Source organism: Oryctolagus cuniculus, chromosome 4 (assembly GCF_051225735.1).
Source record: "Oryctolagus cuniculus isolate XC-2025 breed Fujian yellow rabbit chromosome 4, ASM5122573v1, whole genome shotgun sequence".
NCBI lineage: Eukaryota > Metazoa > Chordata > Mammalia > Lagomorpha > Leporidae > Oryctolagus > Oryctolagus cuniculus.
Genome location: NC_142870.1, coordinates 165055933 through 165080771, shown reverse-complemented (window position 1 = coordinate 165080771; position 24839 = coordinate 165055933). Strand labels below are relative to the sequence as shown.

General features: G+C 43.0%; 1 protein-coding gene and 1 non-coding gene across 15 annotated transcripts in view; both read right to left on the bottom strand.

Moving 5' to 3' along the window:
• Positions 1–24839, bottom strand: part of RBMS3 (RNA binding motif single stranded interacting protein 3) — a 1620164-nt gene that overhangs the window by 1503244 nt on the left and 92081 nt on the right. The window lies entirely within an intron of this gene.
• The window catches only part of LOC108177938 (uncharacterized), a 148200-nt gene that overhangs the window by 76395 nt on the left and 46966 nt on the right, over positions 1–24839 (bottom strand). For 5 of the 6 annotated variants that reach the window (XR_016232883.1, XR_016232884.1, XR_016232886.1 and 2 more), the window contains 2 exons: positions 15165–15245; positions 12334–12465 (listed from right to left, as the gene is read on the bottom strand). The exons of the other annotated variant lie outside the window; for it this stretch is intronic. This is a non-coding gene — a transcript (uncharacterized LOC108177938). Of the gene's footprint in view, positions 1–12333; positions 12466–15164; positions 15246–24839 lie in introns of those variants that run through there. 6 annotated transcript variants of the gene reach the window in all.

Genomic DNA, 24839 nt, shown 5'->3' with positions numbered 1-24839 from the left:
ACCTGATGAACTTCAAATATTCCCTCTTGATGCCCTTCCACAACCCCCATTTGAAACTGTTACTGGAGAGGTAAAAGGACACTGGTAATAAAACACCGCTTTTTCTGTAAAATTAGTAATGAGATCTTGGCACATGAATATGATTCTGCACCTCAAAACCAGAAGATAAATGCCCAGCTGCACATTCATACATACACACACATGCATACAAGTGGGCATGTGCACATGTGTGCACAAGCATACATAAGGATATATACATATATGAGTGTGCATTCATATACAATACATATAACAAAAAGAAAAAGCAAAATTGATCGCTCCTTTAAAAAAAAAAAAGTCCTGAAAGCACCTGTCACTCCTTTCACTTCTCAGGGTTCACCCTAAACTCTACAACATTTTCCTGCTGAGTCATAACAACAATAATATCTGCCTGGGAATCTAACCTCAACTTGATCATTGTTCCTCCACAAAGCCATCCGCCAGCTCTGAACGATGGATTTAGGTTCAAACACTCCTAAAATCCCACATTCCTAACTTCCTAATATGGGTTTGGCTCCAGATTTAGCTCCAAAGCACTGCAACCTTCCATGTTCTGGCCTTTATCACTGCACTCACCTTGCCTCTCCAGGGCACTCTGTATTTGCTTTGATTTAAAATTCTCAAATTACCTTTGGGAAACAAACATGAAAACACTTATGGATAGCATAAAAAAAACCAACTGCTTGGGAAGCAGTCCGAGAAGAGACACTGGGCTCCATGCCCTAATGAACAGAAATCACTAAGAGCTCTTTTAGAGTAGGGAGGAAACCTGAGGGCTGTTTGCCCATACAAAAAAGCATGACTGGAGAACTCTATATTGCTGGCTTTTAGAAAATAAAGTAGGTTTGTTCCCAATTTGGGGGGAAAGAGTGGCCTTAGTATAGCAAAGCTTCAATTCTCTGTTGAGTGAAGGGTGGTCCTTTGAAGATTTAGTCTTCTCTTCCCTTTTGCAACTGTATACTACTGAACTTTTTCACTTGCAAATATCAAAAATCTCACACAAACTAGTGTACGCAAAGAAAGGAATGCACTGGTTTATATAACCATGTAACCAAAAAGGCAGTGAAATATCTAGGCCTTCAATCCACACTACTGTATGAATTCAACCTCAACTTCAGTCTCCATCAATCTCACTTCCTCCTTCGCTCTCCTTCTCTCTCTCCTCAGTTCGGCTTTGCTCTGTGGGGGATTCATTCTCAAGGGTTCTCTCCATGGGACAGCAAAGGTAGTTGGGCTTGTAGTCTACATCTCCAGCCCAATACCACAGCAAAACTCCTTTAGATCCTTTCCATGTGCTGACCTGGGTCACACGACCATCCCAAAGTGAGCTCGGTGACCAGGAGCCTGCTCTGCTCCCACTGGTCAGCTCCAGTTCACATGCCCTTCTGTGAAACCAAGGGCTAGGGTCAGCTGTAAGGAGCCATCAAGAGTCGATTTTATCCTATTGCAGGTTAAGGAGCCAACTAGCCACAGCTTCACACACGTGCCTGCTCCATTCAGCAGGCAGCATGCACTTCATGTTCACATTGGTTCCCCTTGCTCCCTGGGTTACTTGAGTAAAATGTAGGGTGGCCCAAGTACGTACTGCACACACAGAAGTGAAGAGTGAGTTTGGAAAGTCTCAATGTCACAAGAGGTTGTCTAGCAAGTGAAGGGAGTAGCACAACTGTCCCTATCCTTAACATACTCACTATCTCAACGCTGACCTCTTCTGAGAGCTCTTGAAAGAACTCACAGGCAAAACTCCAGACTTCAGGACTTGAAGTTCACTTACCACCTCTGTAACTAACACTCTAGAGTTAGACTTAAAGTGAGATTTTTTTCAGGAACTTCCAAGTCTGGATCAAAGAAAGCCAATACCCTATCTACCCCTAGACCTACACAGATTGGAGCCTACCTTTTGCCATTGCATAGGAGGCCCACTGGTCCCTATCACAAACCAATCAAAGAAAGGCCACACACACCGTGGACCAGCTGGAGGCCCATATGAGCTGATCATGAACTGCTCATCCCCAACTTTGGACTAAAGCATTCACTGCCTTTCCTCTCTGTCGAATCCTGGGAACTGCATGACAGCTGCCTGGCTCCTTGCTTTGTGCAAAGCAAGACGTGCCTACGTTTTTTTTTTCCAGCACCCTAGGTGTCAGTGACTGGCTTTCTATGAGTCAGGCAAGGAGACCCAGGTCCAGGGGTTCTATTAAAACTCCTCCAGTGTAGTTTGGGGTTGTTCTATAGCAATTCCAGGACTTCTACAGGTCCCCTCCCCATTGCAGGCAGTCAGGCTTCCATCCTCTGAGAGCTACACTCAAGCCCGTGGGCTTGGACTGAGAGTTACCAGCTTCCCGGGGTCTCCAGCCAGCAGATAACCTGTCATTACTTCTCTGCTATCATAATCACGTGTGCTAATTACCCTAATAAAGACCCATCTGTATGTCTATGTACTTATCCTATTGATTCTGTCTCTCCATTAATCCTAATACAGATTTCATATTGACTCTGCATGAAATCTCTGACACCCAAACTCAGTTTTATCTATTATGAGTACCTGACAGTTTCTGCATCAGAGTAAATTGTTTCAATGCCAATTTCAGACACTTTCTTCAATGCTGTGCTTCCCTGAAACCACTTCTTTGAAGAAAAAAAAAAAAAAATAGAACAAAACCATCAAAATTCTGCAGATAAAAATATCACTTTAGAACCACTTCATTGAGTGGAGTATGGGTGGTGAAATCCATGAATTCCTGTCTCAAATGCCCCATTAGGGTGTCCCATTTTGTATGAGCATGATTGCTTGCTTAACCCCTCAAGCTTAAAAGGAGACGCAGGGGTCAACACATAGGCAGAGAGGTGAGTGTTGTGCTGGAGTAGATCAGTGAATATAGGCTTGGGTTCAGCATTTGCTGAGTCACGTGACCACCATGACCCTACCAGTCCATGAGCTCTGAGAAATGCTTTAATTCTCCCTGGGCATAGCTTTCACAAATGCAACCTAGGAACAGAAAATTGGCCAGACAAGACACAAACCGGAAAAAGTCCAGGAAGGGACAACATTTCCCCCAGAGAAATAGGCTACGCCAAAACACAGCTCCAAATAAGGCAGGTAAAATCCCACAAAACTATCCACGAAAGAACGCTGTTATTTGGAGCCAAAAGTACCTTTCTCAAAATGCTGGCCTTATTGTGCATAAAGAACACTTTTATTAGCTTGAAAATCAGATTGTCAGAATAATGTGTTTGAAGGGCAATACATGTGATGAACTGACCCAACCAACCAAAGTGGTGTGTGTTGGGGAGTTCAGCAACTTAGACAAATGTTTCAAAGCCAGAGATCGGCCATGCTCACTGACAGATAAAGCGGTACACGTGGCCATAGACAAAGGCTGGGTGATAGGTACTTTCTGTTCCTCTCCGAAGATTTCCTGGAACTTCAAAGGATTCCAGAAACGTTACCATCTGTTACACAATAATAAGTACATACTTGGTCTCTGGCCCTAGTTCCTAACACAGACCAATAAAAGTCTTTGTAAGTTTAGGATAAGAAGAGCATCTTTGTAAAAATATTTGTTCTTTATCTTTGATTTCCTAAAATAAGATCTCATAAGACCCTTAAGATCTCCAGAGTGCCAAGTATCTTTTTGTATGCTTATGCAATGATGGTTGGCTGGGGTCCCCAGATAATTTTCAGGATGGTCACCAAAAACACAAAGGCAAGATTAGAGAATTAGACCTCCAGGGAGGGGGAAAGGGCTAGAGACTGAGTGAAGCGTGCCTGCTTCTGGGACACTTGCAGATCTCACCCGAGGTGCCTCTCCTTTGAGTGCTCATTTGTAACCATTATCACATCTGCTACATAAACTGGTTGGTAGAAATGAAATCCTTCCCCCATTTCTAAGAGCTTTTATATCAAATAATTGAAACAGAGGAGGGGGTCTACTACCAAGTCAGACCAAAGTGTGGGTTACCGAGGGATCCACTGCTTGTAATTGGCATTTGAAGTGGGGAGTAGTGTTGTGTGGTGTGTGTTAGCTCTGGGTAGTGTCAGAATTGAATTAAAGCTATATCCACACAGACTTAGAGAATGGAAGTGTATGAAATACATGCAGTTGATATCGTAAGTTTTGAGAAGAGAAAAATAATTTTTCCTTACCATACATCCATCCTCCCTTTCATCCAATCATTCATGGAACAAATGTTTATTGAGTATTTAACATATGCCAAGCAATTTCTGTTCAGTAGTGATACAAACATATAAGGCCCCTTCCTTTATGAAGTTTATCACCACAAAGGAAACATGGTTGTTCATGAAGTCTAAACTCAGACGAATAACATAAAGTGATGTGCTAAAGATTATAAAGGGGGAGAAGGAATAAGAAGAAACACAAGCTTTGCTTCTCTGAAGAAATGACAGTGTTCTAAGAAGGGAAGGACGTGCAGGTAATATGGGTGAAATAACAGCACAGAGAGAAGAGGCCACGTGAGCAACAGCAGGTAGACAAAAGCAGGAGGAGTGGTGGAGTCCTGACTGCAGGCAGATGAGACAGTAGGATGGTGGGGGAGACACAGCTGGGCCAGACCCTGTGTCCTCATAACCCAGAATGCACAAAGCCTCGCAGCCTGGGACGAGGACACTGGAAGGGAGTGAGAAGAGAATGATGCCATCCAACTTATATCCAACTATGTTTAATAGATCACTTCAACTTCTGGATAACTAACAAGTTTGGGGGCCAAGGAGGAGTTAAGGAGTCCAGTTAGGGCATAAATCCTCCATGTATGGTCTGAGGACCAATGGCACCAATACCACCCAGGAACCAGTTGAAAAAGCAGATTGGGGGGGGGGGGGGGCTCACCCAGACCTACTGAATCAGAAACACTGAGTGTGGATCCAAGCAATCTGTGTTGTAATAAACCACCCAGGTGGCTGATGCACATTAACAGCTGGAAAACCAGAAAACCACCCGTTTAAGTTATGACCATGTAATCCTGACGAGAAGCCTTGGTGGCTTACAATAGGATGGTGACAGTATTGAGATGAAAACTACTACCCTATGAACAATTCCTAAATATCAGTAAGTGTTCCCTACAAGCTTAGCAGAGTAGAGTAGATACAGCACATTCAGGAACCATGGGAGGACAGGAACTGAGCAAGAGAGCAGGTCATATGGTGCAATAAGGACAGTTGTTAACCACTAAACTCAACCTGCTCGCTCTCAGCCTTCTCACTCCCGAAGACTTCAGCACTAGAGGGTCCCCAAAGGGTGGCTGCATCAGAGAGCTAAGATTTGAAACTTAATTATATTCAATTCCATTTACCAATTCTTTACTGAGGACCTGCTGGGTACAGAGTGAGTCACAGAGGCCTGGAAGAACTTAAGGAAGTCTTTGTAAATCACTCCCACAGGGCAGACCTGGAGAATCATAAGGAGGAGGTGTAGGGAGTCTGTGAGGCAGCTGCTGTCACTTAGAAGCTGGTGTAAAAAGCAGAGTGAGCAAGAAGAGAAGGAAATTGCTCAGGGGATCCCTAAGCTGACCACCACACATTCTGCTGCTACGAATGTTCTTTTCTGGCTGCTCAAGCCCACCCCACCCACCCCCGCCACTAAACACACACGTATGTGTGCATGCCTGCACACTCCCACATCCGCACATACCTCATCCTAGTGGAAACAGAACAACATGTCCAACAGTTCTCTGCAACTACAATCGGAAACACATTGACCAATCCCTTAGCCAAGGAATAAGAACTACTAGTTCCATGGACATAGTTTCTTCTGCAACCTCTAATTTTAAAAGGAGACTGGAATTGCTTAAGAGACAAAACAGCTGTTTTGGATTAGGACCTAAAATGCATCCATCTAGAATATTAGGTCTGTGCAAAGGATACCAATGACCACCAGATACTGGTGACTATCTAGTCTGTCAGGTGTCCTGGGAGCTCAGGGGACCCACTTAATGTCACACTATCCACAGCAGACCTAGAACTTGAGTCTGCCAACCTCTCCCAAACTTTTTCTCTTGGGTATGGACAAGGTTCACTACCCTGGGAAAGTATTCATATATGTAAAAAACATTTGAGTGAACCCCATCTCATGACAGTGAAAGAGCATGCTATAGATTGCTTCAGCTTAATCAAGAGTCAGTCTGTTCAAAGCTCTCCACCCTGAACTTTCTGGTTAAGACTTCACTCTGCATCCTTAGCCTTTGTTCTCCCCTCCACATCAGACGTGCTTCATGCCAAGAAGCTCATCAATAGAGGGATTAGAGATATTTCTGATTACAGAAGAGTAACCCGGAGTGGTTTCTTGTTGGCAACATCAATTAAGCAACCCAAATTGCCACAGTGAAGTAACATCTCACTTCAAACAGAATAAGATTGGGAAAGAGCAAACAAAACATGACAAACATCAAGAAAGAAGGGGCAGCTCCAATAATATCTTCACACACATAGACACAAACCTGTAACCTTAACAAATCTATCAGCAGTGTTCATTCCTTCTTGGTTTATTTTAATTGTTTAAAGGAAAGAACAGCTGAACAGAGGAGAGGTTTTGATGGGGACAAATGATTTCCAGGATTTGGGTCCCCCATGTTTATTTGTTCTGGTTCTTTTCTCTCATTTGTTCTTCCAGGATCAATAGCTGCCTTCAGTTACTCCCCCGCAGCCCAGCAGTCTGAAAGAGAATGAGTTCCTGCAGAAACACTGGCACTCAGCTACATGGTTTGGGCTGGAGCAGCCACATCAGATTCAAACTCAGGGAAACCTTCTTGGGAAGGACTGGTGCCAGTGCATGTGCACAGTTTAAGATCAAATATTGGCTTGGGGAAAACTATAATTATTTTTTAATTAAGAAGCTTAGATATGAATAAAATAACAGAAAATATTTATGCTTTCTACTTAGACCTAGGATAATCTATGACAGAAAATTGCATTTCCATGAAGGCACAGAGCTCCTAATGGCTCCACTGTGTCATCCTAGGCATTTCTGGAGATTCAGACGGGGTGTGCTGTGGCTAAGGGTGGGCGCACGGAACTTTCTTTAGGGAGAATCTGTTTAACAGATATGGTTTTGGTGTCTGTTTTGCCGGAAGCAGCAGAGAAACACTCAGTGAGAGAAAAATTGAAGAAACAGAGACAGAGCTAGAAAAAGACATGGAAACAAAGGTACATTGAAAAGAAAAAAAAGGAAGAAAGATAGAGATGTTCAGGCAGGGGCACAGCATACCAGGGTAACGGCTGCCTCAGTGATCCTGTGTGCCCACACCCACACTTACCTGTCACCTTCTCTAATTCCTCTTCTTGGAATTACTGAAATTGATCTGTGTCCCAAACCCCGCTCCAAACAAATGCATGCTGAAGAGAACAATTCCTTGTTCTGATTATGTTGGGGACATTGGATTTAACTTTCCTTCATTCAACATGACTAATCTATGTTATAAATGATCATAACTCACAAATATTAAACTCACAAAGTAAGAAAATACAGGAATATCAATTCCTTGCAGAAATCCATCACTGTCTCTCCACTGCTCTGAGGGTACAGGTCCTTTTACTGAACATGCTGCACACTTAGCCCTGCAGTACCACTCCCGCCAATGCTCAGCCCAATGCAAGCCCAGGGTTCCAGCTACAGCTCTGGACATTCCTCAGTTATTCAACCCACTAGGGTCCTGTCTTTTCTCCATAATCTCCTGCCCCTCATCTAGAGCCCAGACTACGTGTTCCCAAGGCTCAGGCACCAATCCAACCCCTGGTTCCCAGCATTTATAGAAAACTCTTCACTAAACTTCCCCTGCAACTCTAGGTTAGCAATTTTCTTCTTACAGATCCTTCTAGGATACCGATCACAGCATCTCTAGACATACTGAAATTGTCTCCTACCCCCTCTCTCTGCCACGAGGACTACCACACTGTGTGCCCAACCTCAACATGGAGGACAATGAGTAAAGAGCACAAATTCTTTGTTTTCTTTGAGTGCATCAAGAAGGAATTTTAACTGAGAGATCAGTTAAAAAACGGTCTACTTGTACCATTCATAAGAACTTCCAGGCCAAGAAACACCCAGATGGCCTAACTACTACTGTAGCTCACTACCCATTGTTGGTATTTTAAGAGTCAGAACAGTACTGGATTGGTGTGTTTGGGGTGGCATTGACGGATATTTTCCCTCAATTTTTATCCAACCTATTCCTGGTATGAGGTTGAGTTCTCCAGAAACAGACTGAGTTTTATTTTGGGAATGAACTTGCAACTCGGGAGGGAAGCAAAGGAAGCAGGGTTAGGCAGGAGGAGGAGCTGAACTGTGATGCACTCTCAAAAGAGATCTGTGGGTCCCACACAAAGTTCTGAGACTTGGGAGACTTTACAGTCATCCTGAATGGAAGCAAGGGCCTGGGCATTTGTACTCTAGAGAAAAAGTCGTGAGATGCTGTCCAGCCTCCCGGGAGGGATCACGACCTTGGGCAGAGTGACTCCCAGAGGCAGAGAGCAGCTAGGCAGAATGTGAACTGGGAACCGTCCACAGCCCGAAGTCACAGCTGAGTCCTGAAGAAGGCACCACCGTATCCACCACACAATTCCTGACAGGCAAGAAGAGACCCTTTTATTCCTTCCGATTGTTCAGAACTTTTGGGCCCAAGGTGCTTATCCTTTATAGTTTTCCTTCAACAAGCTGGTGATACAGTAAGATAGATTTCTCCCTAATGTTCTTGCAGGAAAATAACTAAAGAGCTAGCAAGCATTTTTCAAATAAAAACACCTCCACCGAGAGACCGCTGGTAGGACAGGTGTGCAGCTTTGGCAAGGCCGGGGAAGAGGTTGCAAAAAGAAAGTTTAGAGAAACTTCATCAACAACAATAGACAGCAGCTATACTTTATCAATTCCACGAGCTTCCCATGAGAAAGGAGCTGAATCAGAATGAACCTGGATAATCACAAAGTTCCACGCTTTCAAAGAGAATTATCCTGAGGGCCTGTGATGGCAGAGACAGAAACCCCATGCATATTTGTTGAACTGAAGTAAATGAAGTCTTATGCAAAACTCTTGGAATCATTCTTTTTCTCTGAAAATGTGAAGGTTTTGGTTCCAGCATAAAGCAGGTCAGTCTTTTAAAATCAATAAAGGTGTCCTGGGGCTTTGGAATTAAGGCCGGAGATCAAGGAAATGGCAGAAAAAGAAGAGGGGCCTTAGAGGGAGCCGTGGGTGAGATAAAGGAGATATAGGAAGGTACTCTGGAACCTCACTACATTCTGGCCACGCCACGGCCAAGGAAGAAAGCAGGGAGGTGTCTAACAGGGATTGTCAGATACAGGTCCCAGGAAAGCGAAAATCAATAGTTCTGAGTCATAAAACCAGAAAAGCATTGAACATTTGGATGCTAAAGCAGACCCACAAAATAAAATTATCTTGTGATATGCCAGTACCTGCAGAAATAAACAGAAACCACAAAAGCAACTTGCTACAACTGTAGGGAATGGAGATCCTGGAATTTTTTTCCAGACCCACAAAAATGTGTAAACTCCCACGGTTACTGTATTCACGGATGGTGCTATTCTCAGCTGCTTCAGGGAATCCACAAGTCGAAAGGCTTTCATGGAGTCGTATGAGACTTCTGTTTCCCACCTTTATTTTTAAGACAATGCCCTGGTCTGTGAAGTCTACTATCAAGATTTTAATGTCTAGTTTCTGTATTTAGGTAGAAGCTAGTATGTCTACCTCATTTTACTAATGGGCATACATGCTAATTACCTGCAGCTTACCAATCTCCCTCCTAAGCACATTTGTCCACAAGCTCATGGAACTTGACAATGAACGTGAACTACTAGGGCAAGGGTGGCAATCATTTACCAAGCTAAAGATCTTGCCACCAGTAACCACACTCTCTGTTTTGTTTTGAATGTTTATTTCTTTACATGCATCTACCTGAAAAGCAGAGGGACAGGAAAGGAAGAGAAAGAGGGAGAGAGAGAGGGAGAGAGATCTTCTTTCAGCTCGTTCACTCCTTAAGCGCCAGCAACAATCAGGGTTGGGTCAGGCCAAACCCAGGAGCCTCAAACTCAATCCAGGTTTCCCACATAGGTGGCTGGGACCCAAATACTTGAGTCATTTACTGCCTCCCAGGATGCACTGGCAGGAACCTGGACCAGAGGTCAAGGAGCTGGAACTTGAACCAGCATTGCAATATGGGATGTAGGCATCCCAAGTGGCAGTTTAACACACTGTATCACAATGCCTGGCCCTAACACAAGCTTTCTTATCCCTTGCATAACATAGGAATGAAATTTTATAAAGCTCTATCTCATCTTGCAAAGATTTCTCAGAGATTCAAATGAGATTTGGCAGTAAAAGTAGCTAATAAAGTTTAAGCTACAACACAGCTATCACAACATGTGCAAAGTATAGAATTCTGTTGTGGAAAGACTACAGAAAATATTCTGTAAAATAGGTGAGAAAATGGTTTAGATATAAGTTCATTTACATTTGACCATTTCTCCCCCTAGTAATAAAAGCTACCACATCGAGAAATATAATAATACAGGAATTTGTTCGTGTTTACTGTAAAAATGCTTCTATTATCCAGATAGCATCATAAAACCATTACATCTGGTGTGATGAAAAAAAGTCAATATTTACCAAGAACATTTAATACGGGCTGGCATTCATTGTTCTAAGGGTTTCGTAAGTATTAACTCATTTAATTCCCATTATAAACCTATGAGGAAGGTGCTATTATTAAACCCACTTTACAGATGAGAAATCTGAGTCTCCAAGAAGTTAAAGAATTTGTCTAATGTCGCTCCCCCATTCGCGGAGGAACGACACCGGACCCTGCGCTGTTCTTTTTGCCTGGCCCTTCCCGGGTTAGCTGCCGTTCGTTCCCTCACTCGCAGAGGAACGACGCCATCCCAGGTTAGCTGCCGGCCCCCCTGCCTCCGTGGAGGGGCGGCACCCTCCGCCGCTTTCCCCACTTCCGTGGAGGAGCAGCACACCGCCGGCCGGCTCTCTCGGGGGCTGCTCAGGTGTTCCTTCAGATGTTCCTGGTGCATGTTGTCTCTCTCCTCCTTTATAGTCCTCTTCCACCAATCCCAACTCTGCTACCCACATGCCGAGTACGCTGCTCTCCTCCAATCAGGAGCAGGATCAGCTCCTGCAGCTTATCAGTCAAACTGATGAGGCAGCTGCGTAGAGGTTGTTTGGTCTCTTTCTCTCAGCGCCACATTGTGGGAGAGCAGATGCATAGAATAAGTCATAATTCCAGTAACTTAGTCTAGTCTCAGTTGCTCCCCACAGTCTAACATCACAAATAAAGAAGCTGGCAATACCAAGAACTGCACTTAAGCAGTCTGGCTCCTAACTCTACGCATGACACCCAAGAATGAGGATGGATATCAATTCTAACCTTAAAAACCTGTAACTGTAGGAAGGATATAATATTTTTAATGTTAACATTTCTAATGTTTTTATCTACCCTCTTACAAATGCATAAAACCATGTGATTAAAAACAAACCCACAGGGCCGGCACCATGGCTCACTTGGCTAATCTTCTGCCTGTGGTGCCAGCACCCCAGGGTTCTAGTCCTGGTTGGGGTGCCGGGTACTAGTCCTGGTTGCTCCTCTTCCAGTCCAGCTCTCTGCTGTGGCCCGGAAGGGCAGCGGAGGATGGCCCAAGTGCTTGGGTCCCTGCCCCTGAATGGGAGACTGGGAGAAAGCACCCAGCTCCTGGCTTCGGATCAGTGCAGCACCAGCCATGGCAGCCATTAGGGAAGTGAACCAACGGAAGGAAGACCTTTCTCTCTCTCACTGTTTATAATTCTACCTATCAAATTAAAAAAAAAAAAAAAAAAACACGGGAACAGCTATTTAGCCCATTGATTAAAATGTCCTTGTTCCCCATCTTGTTCCCCATAGGAATGTCTAGATTCCATTGCCAACTCCAATTCCTGATTCTAGCTACCTGCTAATGCAGACCCTGGGAGGCAGCAGTGATGGCTCAAGTACTTGTGTCCCTGCTACCCATGGTGGAGACCTGGGTGGATGGACTTCTTGGCTCCTGTCTTAAGCCTGGCCCTGCCCTGGCTTATTGCAGGTATTTGGGGAGTGAACCAATAGATGAGAGTGTGTTCCCTCTTCCTCCTTCCCTCTCTCTTTCTCAAATTTATAATGCACAACAAAACCAAAAATCTAGCCCAGAAACAAACAGTCTAAGACCCAACAACTTCTTTATTACTCATAAAGGAACAGACTGGTCCTTGCTGCTTCAGCTGCCTGCCTGCGGTAACCCCATTCCCAATCTTTCCTTACCAGACATTCGATTTGAACCAGGCTAGACGGCAGCCTAGTCATATCGTAGTCTCCCATCAGAACTGCTGTGGCAATCCGCGCTTTTCTCGAAAGAAATGGTCTTTTTGTTTGAGTCCTCCTGTCCTCCATCTTTTGAAAGAAAGAAGACAGAAGACACAAATAAGCTACATTGTTTGGGCAGAGCCATGTGCTCCAGTAGGTCAGAGCATATCACCAGAACATGAGCACATGGAGCAAATTAAATGCCCATTGAGCTTACTGAAAGAAGGAAAAATAGTTATTTTGAACCTTTGGGCTTCTGCTGAAACTTCAGTCAGTGCCGAAACATGAGTACCTTCCCTGTGCCAGACTACGTTCGACACCCAGGACAGAGGACCCAGGTCTTGCCTCAGGAGTAAGAGCAAAGCAGGACAGAGCAGTTCCTTAGAAGCCACCTGTGGCAAGTGTTCAAGGGAGACAAGAAAAGAGGATAATGGGAAGACAGAGGAAGAAGAAGAGAATGTAATGTGTGTGTGTGTGTGTGTGGCAGGGGGTAGTTGTATACTTGAGAGTTAGTTTTGAGTAAGATGGATGGGACTACGGATCCCACTGTAGGGTGGATGAAAGGAATGGTTTCAAAGTTTCTAGTTCTCCTGGGACAGCTCAGGCCAGTATGAAGACAAACTAGTTCTAAGAGGCTAAACCCAAATTCCTTTGTTCAGAAGCCCAAAATGAAAAGTTTCAAACTACTGTTAGTGCCATCTGTTGGCCACAGTAGGAGTTGACACACATTGAGCTCACATTGGGCTGGCTTGAACTTCACGTATCGGAACTTTGGGAGTTACAAAGCCAAGGATCATCTTTATTTTCTAGAGAAGGAGAAAAGGATAGTGGTTAAAAGTATGCAGGCTCTGGGGTTATACTGCCTTGGGGGATATATCACTACAGTACATGACATTGGCTATTTATCTAAGATTCAGACTTTATTCAAATACAAAATGAAAAAAAATAGTCACTATCTCACAGAACTGTTTGAGGGTTGGAATACATGCTGCATGAACAAGAACTCTCATATACTAGTAATGGAGAAATAAAGTGACTTTTTAAAATTATTAATATGTTGAATGCATGTAGACCTATAACCTAGCATCTTCAGTTTAAGCAATATACCCAAAAAATGTGTGCATGGTGCAATGAATGATGTATTTGATAATTTCATAATAGCTTTATTTGTACTAATAAATAAACTAAAAATATTCCAAGTTTCTAGCAACAGAAAAATGGATACAGAGATTGTAGCAAGTTCATATGAAGGGAACACCATACAGAAAGAAGCATGAGTAATCAACAGTTACACACAGAAGGCAGACAAATCTCCAAACATCAAATTGAGGAAAGAAGCCAATATATACTGCATGACTATGTTTAAATAATATACAGAAACAGGTTAAACTAAAAATGTTGTTAGAAGTTTGGGTGACAACTGTCATTGCACACAGGGTTAATGACCGGACGAGAGCACTGACAGCTCCTAGAATGTTGGTGATGGTCTTTCGTGATTCGAAGCTGCTTACCTGAATGTACTGAGCTTGTACATTTTCGGTAAAAAATTTCTCCTGAGTTATTACTTGTTAAACTTCTATCATGCTTTTAAAGCTCTCAGCACAGAATGGGACTGATAACAAGTGTTTGGCATGCATTAGGTATTAGAACACAAATGTTGGGCCGGCGCTGTGGCTCAATAGGCTAATCCTCCACCTTGCGGCGCCGGCACACCGGGTTCTAGTCCCGGTCGGGGCGCCGGATTCTGTCCCGGTTGCCCCTCTTCCAGGCCAGCTCTCTGCTATGGCCAAGGAGTGCAGTGGAGGATGGCCCAGGTGCTTGGGCCCTGCACCCCATGGGAAACCAGGAAAAGCACCTGGATCCTGGCTCCTGCCATCGGATCAGCGGGGTGCGCCGGCTGCAGCGGCGGCCATTGGAGGGTGAACCAACGGCAAAAGGAAGACCTTTCTCTCTCTGTCTCTCTCTCACTGTCCACTCTGCCTGTCAAAAAAAAAAAAAAAAAAAAAAAAAGAACACAAATGTAAATGAAGAGGGGAAGAATGAATAGTCAAATGGAGGAGTAATTTGAAAGGACAGTTTGAGGAGTGGTGTAAGTTCTGCTTCATTCACAGGGACACTTCATTCATCAGCTGGACAGTCACTGAAGCCATACCAAGGCATAAGATTATCAGGAAGAACTTTTAACTTCAGACCAGGGAAATTATGTACAAGATAGCAAAGAAGAAATAATTTGGAAGACAAATTAATTAGGAGACGAGACGAGAAGCAAAATAGGATTATGGTTCAAAATGAAGGAAAAAGGAGGTTCCCATGAAGTGTGTTCTCAGGAGTTTTAATGCTGCTTAAGATTTGTGTGTGTGTGTGTGTGTGTGTGTTTATTTGAACCTAGCTAGGACACTTTTAGAAGAGTTGAAGTTAGAATGAAACTTGAAGGAATAAAGCCAGCAAGATGTGAACCACTAGGGAAAGGAGGAGAAGGGGAGAAATATACTACATCAACAGGACACAGATGATGGCACTGTCTTTAGTATATGTAAGTCTACTATTTTGTTAATAATTTGAAGGAACTGTGGAGAGGAAGGAACAGAAGATGTAAGAAAGCTGAAGCAAAAGAATGAGATCCTTGAGGCAGCCTGAGAAAAACAACCCAGTTCCCAGGTGAAGCAGACGGCTTTGGATAGGGAGTGCGGGCCCTTGTCCTCACAGGCAGGCGGAAGAGATGCAAGGCCGGGTGCAGGGTACCTGCTGCTGCTGATTTGCATGATGACGCAGTAGCTAACACTTACTGAGATATTCCTATGTCTGTTCCATTGAATGTCCCGCTCACAGCATAACTTCAGGAGCACTGTACTGGTGTTAGTTTCATTCTGCAGACGAAGAAATTGGGAGCAGGTAGTTTAAATGACCTGCCCAAATTGGTAAGTGGCAGAGCTTCGCTGCTCTTGCCAGTGTTCTCACCCAAATATTTCAATACTTACCTCTCCCTTGGTATCAGCAGGGTTAGGGACTCTTTCAAGACACAATATGGGTATAGAAAAGAAAGGGTATTCTGGTCTACCTCTATTATGCTGTGTAGTCTGTGTAAGTCACTTGTTGTCTCTAAGCAGTCTCTCTTCTGGGGAATAAGAGGCTAGGACCACATGAGTCGTTCCAGGTTGTTTCTCCTTCCACTATTCCTTGATCACTTTGAAAGACAATCTATCTAAAAAGGTTAGGAAAGAGTCTAACATTTAGCTGTAAAATCTTTCAGTTTCTAGAGTGAAGAATTTGGCTCATTCAATTCATGGATCAGTAAACTTTTCTTGTAAAGGGCAAGGTAATAAATACTTTAGGCCTTTCAGGCCATTCTGTGTCTGCCACAACTATTCCACCCTGTCATTGCAGTGTGGAAAGTAGTCATAGACATATGTAAATGAATAGATGTGGCTGTGCCCCAATTAAACTTTATTTACAAAATCAGGCGATGGCCAGATCTGACCAACAGGTTGCATTTTGTTAACTCCTACAAACTTGGAGTTGTGACCATTAATACTAACTCTCTCTCGTAACTCAGCATATGACCTCAGGAAAGTCGATTGAATCTACCTCCAATCAGTAAGCTAGAGATCACAGAAAATAAGGACATTTGCCTTACTATGACATGAGGTACCAAAGCTAACTGAAGTGATAGTAAAACACTGAAAATAGATTTAGGGGTATCATATGGAATGACTACGCCGGCTGTTCTTTCTTTCCAATGACTATTAAATCAGAAAGAAAATGGGATTAAATTGCATCAAGAGTGAAGGGGGAAAATATGGGGGATGCACTGGCTAGGACGTACTGCACTGGAGCATAAGTGGGGGATTTGGCTTCTCTGGGTGTCTTGAAAAATTAAATAGATATAATGTGTTAACAATCATCAGGAACTTCCGGGGAGGAAGTGGGCGTGAAATCTGCTTTCCTTTGTCTGTGAATTTTAAAAGAACCTCAACTGCAGTGTGCTGTTAGAGACACAAGGATGTATCCCAAGCATCCATTCAGCCCTTTCTGACATTGCCATGTGCATCTGAGATTCTGTGTGACTCTGGGAATGCTCTCTACCTCACTTCAGGGCGTGAGCAGGTGACCTATTCTAAGCCAACTAAGTGGACCAATCAGAATGAATCTTGGGTCCTTTCTAAATACAAAGGTACAAGGACATATTCACATACTCTGGACAGGGTCATGTGTGCACAAGAGACCTGGAACTGCCCCAGCACCTTGCTACCGTGAAAGCAACCAGAGTCAGAATGGTGCCAAAGTACCATGGAGGCCAAGGCCAAGAGAATCATGAGCAAAAAAGGCAGGGTCCTAATAACTCTGGATCAATACAGTCTGAAGCTGGCCCTTCCTTGGCCTTCTAACAGTGCAGGAGCTTATCTATCCCCTTTGTTGTCTTAAGCCAATTTGAATTGGTTTTATTGTTGCTTTCAAAAGAATGCATCCTAACTGATATATATTCTCCACTTGATTTGTATCTATAGCATGCCTTAGGCAAGGAGATAAAATGAGGGTTTAAAATGGCCCCAACACTTTCATACACTCCTAAAATGTTTCCCCAAACTTTACTCTAGATTGCTTTGAAAGCACAATACTAGTGCAGTGATCACTTTGTCATCACCACAGTTCTAATGTGTCAGCAATTCGTATCTCCTAGAACTTTAACAGAAAATGACAGGCTAGCTCAGAGGCCCCCTACCCTTTCAATCTGGCCAGATATAAATTATCATAATGAAGAGTCTTGTCCTCCTAGGATAATTCCCTCTTTCAAATCAGTTCTGTCTTCAGGTTTCTTAACTCCCACTTCAGATGGCATCAGAGAAAATTACAGAAACGATACTATGAATGCACTATTCCCAGTCCCCAGAGAACCCTATGCTAGGGCAAGAAACGAGACATTAGGAATCTGTATTGTAGGATGGCAGAAAGAGATTTCCAATTTATTCAGGAGTGAGGGGAAGAAGCTACTATTCAGTGGGATATATTTCATTCATTCTCTCTATTTTTAGTGTCCTCCAGAAACTGAAGTACCACAAGAAATTTTAGTGTTCAGCATACTGAATACTTTACATCAACATAAAAACAAGATCAGGACAACCTATTGGCCATGGTAGCAGCTCTCCCTGGGTAGCCAGCAGCAAAACAAAGATAATGAATTAACCAGCTTCTCTGATCCATTCATCTTCTCAAGATATGCTGGATCCGTAGCCTGGAAAGATGCATGGTGGTGAACATCTATCTTTCAAATGTCATTGAAAGAAGGCTACTATTTCAACCACAAAGTCGTCTCTTTTCCTTCACCACTGCTATGTAAAACTGTTCTAAATGGCATGCCCTCCTGCAAATTCAAATATAGATAGAATAGGCCCACTACAAAAATATGCAATTCTCTACGTGCCCAGAATACAAGAGAAATCAAGTAGGCCAAATGGAAAGCAAACAGAAAAGCAAATGGAAAGCAGACACAGGGACCTTAAAGGCACTGCATGGATCTTGCTTCTAGTTGAAGCGATGTTTCTTGCTTGTGAGAGAAACTCGAAACACTGGTAGGAGAAGGCAAACAGTCTCACAGGATAAAAAGGTGTCTTGGGATTAATCCTAGTGGGTCTCAGACTCTAGCTGCAGTTTCTGCTTCTGTCCTGATCTAGCCATCCCTCTCCCCACCATGCTGGCTTCCCCTTCATCTCTTCTAAGGGCGAACACATCTACAAACGGCACTATGCTCTGGTGTCCATGGGCTTGAAATCCCACCAGCATTACTCTTGTACTGCTTTCTCCTTCCTATGGGAACATGGAAGGGCAATGCTATAACATTAGTCTAAGCAAAGAAGAAGAAACACTAAACTGCATGCTTGCTTAGAAAAATAAGAAATAATAATAGTCACAAATTCCCAGTTGGAAAATCCTTTGTAGAGTAATCTTATGTGCTTTATCTTTCTTTTTTCCTTAAAAGATTAAAGAGGAACTTTTACCTTTATACTCTCCCAAAAATTCACAATAGGACTTAATAGGTGTCACTTCTCGGCCTTTTGGCTAAGATCAAGTGTAGGACTTAATAGGTTGAAGTCAATTTGGATTAGGTAGGGGTTAAAATGATCACTAAGGACCCATATCTCTGCCACCACAAAAATTTAAAAATGTCCAGCACACTCCTTCTCCCTTGCTGAAGAAGTCAGTCAACTGCCTAGAGATTTTCCTGTGAGAGTCTCTTTTGTCCTTGTCTGTCCCCTGTCGGAAGGAGGAACACCAAGCTCAGGTCCCCGGATCCTTGGGTTTACTGAGAAAGCCTGACTTCAGAGAAGCTGGAATACACAACTGGAGAACTACTCCGATATTTTGTGAGCACTGTCTTTGATTGGATGGAAATGTCCACTGTCCTAAAATTTCCAGTCACCCTGCAATTAACAGAAACAAAGAATGGCCTGGTTCAGTAAGCACCAGCAGCCTCAATTAGCTTGTAGTCCCTCAGTCTAACACTCCTCTGATTAAACGTGTCTCTGCTCCAGCCCTGCTGATGACCATGTCCTTTGCTAAACCCTATGCTAGGCAAGGACACAGAACACAGCCCATTCGTCTAGGAAAATCAGGGTATGTCTATCTTTAGGAAGCCCTTTGTAAGATCATGTTAACTATTACAAGAAATGCCTCTCTTTTCTATAACAAAAAAGCATATAAGCTAAAACAACTGCAAATGTTAGAATTTCCTGGTAGCCAACAGTGAATGAAAAGGAAATAATGATAAGGTCAAATTCTGTTAGCCTCACTTGTTGACTTGAAGCATCATCCCACCTTGAAACTCTAAATAAACATTAGAACACAGGTAAGCACCTCCAAACAAACTGTGCTTGTGATACTGATGGTCATTGAGCCCAGACAGCCTTCTGCAGCCTTCTGTCACAGTTGTGAGTGCTAAGAACCCTCAGTATGGAAGACACAAATTGTGAAGTCGGGGTAGGGTTTGATCTGCAGGCAGGGTATACAGGGAAGCAAAGTTCAATATTGAACAAGGATTGTTACAGAATTATTTTAGGGGTTCATCAGCCTACCTGGGAAGCAAAGGAAAGTGAGAAAGGATTTGACACCATTATGAAAACCACATCAAGCCAAAAACAACAAAATCTCACTAAATGTTGTAGATTAGGAATCACCTTTGCTGTTAATCTACAAAATTTTTAAGACAGGCCAGCTTCTTGGGCAATATGATTTGACCTAAACCTAAATATCAAGGATATGAGATGAGACAACAGCAAGGAAATATTTCTTTATCACCACCACTTACCCACCCTACCTACTCTAGCTCCAGAAAGCAATAGTCTTCTTCCATCTCTGGTTATGCAGCTTAAACAATCAGTTGTCAAATCCAGCGACTTCTGCTCTTAAACATTTTAGGTTTATTAAATTATAAGTCAAAAAGAGTCCACACACAAAGACTCACATATGAAGCTATGTGAGATTGTACTGTACATTCACAACACTTTCTTTCTCCTTGACCTTGTTATCTATGAGCACATTGTTTTAGTCAATAGTTTCCACATGTTTTCCATGTACCTATTCCATCTACATATCTGCCATTTAACTAGCTTTCCATGCTTAAGGACATGAGAGAGATACATGGCAACAGTCCAACATACGCACATGCATTTGCAAACATAATATGTTCCTTCTTTTCCTTGTAAAGAATGAAGCAACTTCAAACAGAAACCTGAAGATAATGTAAAATGAAGATCTTAAAATTTGCTAGTCAGTATTTCTTCATCTCCACATATCAAAACTGGATGCCTGACTTGCTCTCATGAAAGTCAAAATAGTGAACGTATAGCCTTTTCCAATCAATGTTCAATATTAGAATATCCAAGGGCATCTTCCAAAGAATATTAAAACCTGGGGCCCATCTACCCCCAGAAACTTCTAGTAGAAAGGGTCCAGTGAAAGAGTCTTATGCTAGAGACAGACACAGCTGGACTTGGATCACTATGAATTATAAACACTTGGGCAATAAAACTCTCTGAGCCTTATTCTTTTTTTTTTTTTTTTTGACAGTCAGAGTGGACAGTGAGAGAGAGAGACAGAGAGAAAGGTCTTCCTTTGCCGTTGGTTCACCCTCCAATGGCCGCCATGGCCGGCGCACCGCACTGATCCAATGGCAGGAGCCAGGTACTTATCCTGGTCTCCCATGGGGTGTAGGGCCCAAGGACTTGGGCCATCCTCCACTGCACTCCCTGGCCACAGCAGAGAGCTGGCCTGGAAGAGGGGCAACCGGGACAGAATCCGGCGGCCCGACCGGGACTAGAATCCGGTGTGCCGGCGCCGCAAGACGGAGGATTAGCCTAGTGAGCTGCAGCGCCGGCCAGCCTTATTCTTCTAATCTGTACAGTGGGGACAGTATTACTGTGAAGATCATGGATAATATATGCAAAATCTTCAGCATACTCTCTGGAACATAGTACACCTCCAAAAATGTCAACCTTATGCTACTAATCTTCAGATTTCCTGGCAGTATAATAGAAACCAGAGAAAAGAAGGCTATGCATACTTTCAGTATTCTAACAAGCTTAGAGTATCATGAAGTTTAATGACTTTGTCCATGATAAATTGTATAGTATCTGAAATACTGCTATGGCATCAAAAAGAGGTAATATATTCTAGGGCTAAGCAAAGGTGTATTCTGACTCTTATTATACTTTTTTTTGTCTTTATCTAATTTAATGCAAATATATTAACTATCTGGGTTACTGCATGACCAATACTTTTCAGCCACAACACAGAATAATAGATAGCTCTTTAATATTTATTTAACAGTAAAGCATTACTTGCTTGTAAATGAAGCCTGAAATTAGTGGTGTGTTGTATAATGGTGTTGTTTCTTGTTTTTATTTTTCTAAGGGGCATATGAAATTATGCTGTATATGAATCTGAATAGATTTGAGTTGGACACATTACCAAGATGCTATTAAGTTGTCATGGTCTGATAGTCCTCAGTAGCATCTTATCTGTGTGGCATCTTGCTACCAAATGCCACCAACGCAAAATGTGTGACTGCAAAAATCAAACATAAACATGAAGCAAACACATGAGAATGGGGAAAAATAATCTTTTCATTTCGGTACATTGATCTTAATTAGAAAGTAAATGTTTCCCCCCTCAAGGCCATTCCACATTTCTATAAACAAACCCTTCTGTAAGAAAAAAATCCGAAGAAAATGATGCACAAAGAGATACGCTGGACTCATCATGGGTCCTGTCTTCCAAAGATGATAAACTCATGCCTTTCACAGAAAAAGTTTTAGCCCCGTTACTAAAAATGAAAGGGCAGAAATCATGGGAGCGGAAGGTCTTGCTGTTATACAGAGTCTGAGCACTCGGACTCATGAGAAAGGGAGCAAAGGAGAGGCAGCACAGTGATTTCCATTCTCCGTCTGCATGTTCCAGATATTGGAGATAATAAAAGAGGTATTGGAAAAAGCGCCTGGAGGCACCACCCCAAATGTTTCAAATTACTATTCTGAACATTCATTAACCATCCAAACCATACTATGCTGAACACAGTCTTTGGTACATATCAATCAAAAGCACACTTTCTCACCTATGAACAGGACAAAAGAGCCCCAACTCTGGCATCTTTGTTCCTCCTGGTTCTTTTCTCTGGAAAATATTGCTTTAAATTGCTGTTTGTTCTCATAATGGACTAGTGCCTTTGAGGTCTTTACTGCAGAAAGTGCTCTTAATGTACAGTCAATATACATGCAAAGTTTGCAGTGATTATACGCGGCTCAAAGGATTTTAAAACATCTCCCTGGAAGCTTTTCCTTTTCCCCCCAGAATTCCCCTATGAGTTTCCTAGAGGCTGATTTTCAACAGAGCACAACACAGTCTCCTCTTGGAAATGCATTTCTCATGGAAATGGGTTACATCGAATGGGAGCTCACTAATGTGAGAGCCATCTCTCTGATTGCACTAAATCGCCATGTAGAACAAAAACAGCCTATTCACAGACACGGGAAATGTGATACTGGGCAGGAAGCATGGACCTAGCACCTCCCTTCTCTGCTTCTTTTGGCCAGTGCTTCTTTGGTTCGATTCCTTGTGTTTTGCTGTGCTTATTCCATAGCTCCCTGGGCTTCTCACTTAGAATTTTGCTAAATTCAGTGGATTCATTTTGTGTGTAGCTTTGTTGACACCTCTACAGCACTTGAAAGGCATAACTCTCAAATGTGTCTTTACTATAATTCCACTCCACATACATTTCTCAGTCTCTTAAAGGGTATTTTTGGAATCCCACATGTGGCTGTTCACAGGGATCTCCTCTCTCCCATCTCTGCCTATAAACTCTCTCTCTCATCACTTCCCTGGCCCATCTCATCCTATACACTCATTCCCTTATAGAGCGTGCACTCTTCCTTAAGGCATTCATTATCTTCTATCTGCAGATGACCCCAACCACAGCTCTAGCTTAAATCTTTCCCAGGTTAGGATACCTATGTGGGAAATTGCCACAGATAGACGCAATAGGGTACAACACAGGCAGGGAACACTAATTTTACCTAAGTCTTAAAGTCTCTTCCTGAAGGAAAAAGTTACGATGACAGAAATAAGCCAACTAATATACAAGACTAATTTTTTAGTATTTTTAGTAACCTTTCCCTAATCTAAACCTGGCTTTCTAATGTGACTTATACTTTTATTGTTTATAGGTTTTTCCAGTTGTCTCCAGTTTACACACACACACACACACACACACACACCAGCATTTCTTCTTGCTCTACTTGCCATTTGGTCTCATGTGTCTTAGGCACACTCAGCAGAGATGGCCCCACTTACTCTAGAGGAAGGAAGGTCAGGCTTAAGAGTAAAGGAAAAGCATGAGGGATGGAGAAGGTAATCTAGATTACTAATTTGTTTACCTCTCCCTTCAAGAACATAAACTCTGCAACAGTGGAGATTTTTGTCCTTTTTTCCCTCTCCGCTATCTTGAGTAGCTAGAATGGTATCTGGAATAAAATAGAAGTTCAACCAAGAAAGTGTCATATCAAAGAATGAGCTGATGATAACAAGATATTAGGAACCAACACAGCCATCAGTGTACTGGGATGGTAACAGAGCACAAGAAGTCCAAAAGTGCATAAGACAACATCAGAAAAGGAACCAGGAAAGTCAATGAAAGGTCTCCATTATACCTCTCCTGACAATGGCCCCAATTACTTAAGGGATGTGTGTTAGGATGACGCAAGACACAAGAATGAAAAGGATGGAAGGAAGCAATAACTATACATTCTAAACAATTTTTTGAAATGGGTTGTTTCTTTCTTTCTTTTTTTTTTTTTTTTTTTTTTTTTTGACAGGCAGAGTGGACAGTGAGAGAGAGACAGAGAGAAAGGTCTTCCTTTGCCGTTGGTTCACCCTCCAATGACCGCCGCGGCTGGTGCGCTGCGGCCAGCGCACCGCGCTGATCCAAAGGCAGGAGCCAGGAGCCAGGTACTTATCCTGGTCTCCCATGGGGTGCAGGGCCCAAGCACTTGGGCCATCCTCCACTGCACTCCCTGGCCACAGCAGAGAGCTGGCCTGGAAGAGGGGCAACCGGGACAGAATCCGGCCCCCAACCAGGACTAGAACCCGGTGTGCCGGCGCCACTAGGCGGAGGATTAGCCTAGTGAGCCGCGGCGCCGGACGAAATGGGTTGTTTCTTTAAAATGGGTCTGAGAAACGTAACTTACTACCATGGAGTGGAGGCCAGCTTGAGACCAGTATCTGATCTCTAAGGTTTTACAGACTGTCTACACTTAAAAAAAAAAAACACACCAGATTGGAGAGGCCAGGGTCTAAAGGTGAGGATGCAGCCAGCAGAGGTAATGACATGTAGTTAAATGAATGTCAGACAGGAGTAGAGGTCTCGCTTCCAGTCATGCCACAAACTGAATTGCTTCATGTGCTCATTCAACTATGTATTGTGGTACATGCATTGCTTACTCAATCTCTGAAGTCATCATTTCATTTGACCCATTTGTAAAGGATGCCTAGCAGGGGCAAAGTACTAAGCTTGGTGCTTTAACAGTCAGAGCACAGGATCAAGTCTCCGCTCTTGGAAACTAAGCTACTGAGACAGCTGCCCTCTTGGAAGACTGAGTTTTATCTGGGTCAGAGGACCTGTGGTGCACATATGGACGTGAAAATTGTGTCTCTTACATCTGTTCTCATTGGTCCCTGTAAACACTATATCTATGTTTTACTTCACAGGTGCTACAGTTATTTCATCATATACTGGAATTGGCTCAGGCTTCACTGACTTTTTGTGACCTTGAGTAGTCCAAAAAGTTAATAAAATTAGGCTATTAAGAATTTCTAGATTCTATGTCATCACATTCACTATGCCCAAAAGCAAGAAGCCCAATAGACAATCTGCAGTTCACAGAAAAGGGACAAAACATCCACAGCACAGTTTCCCT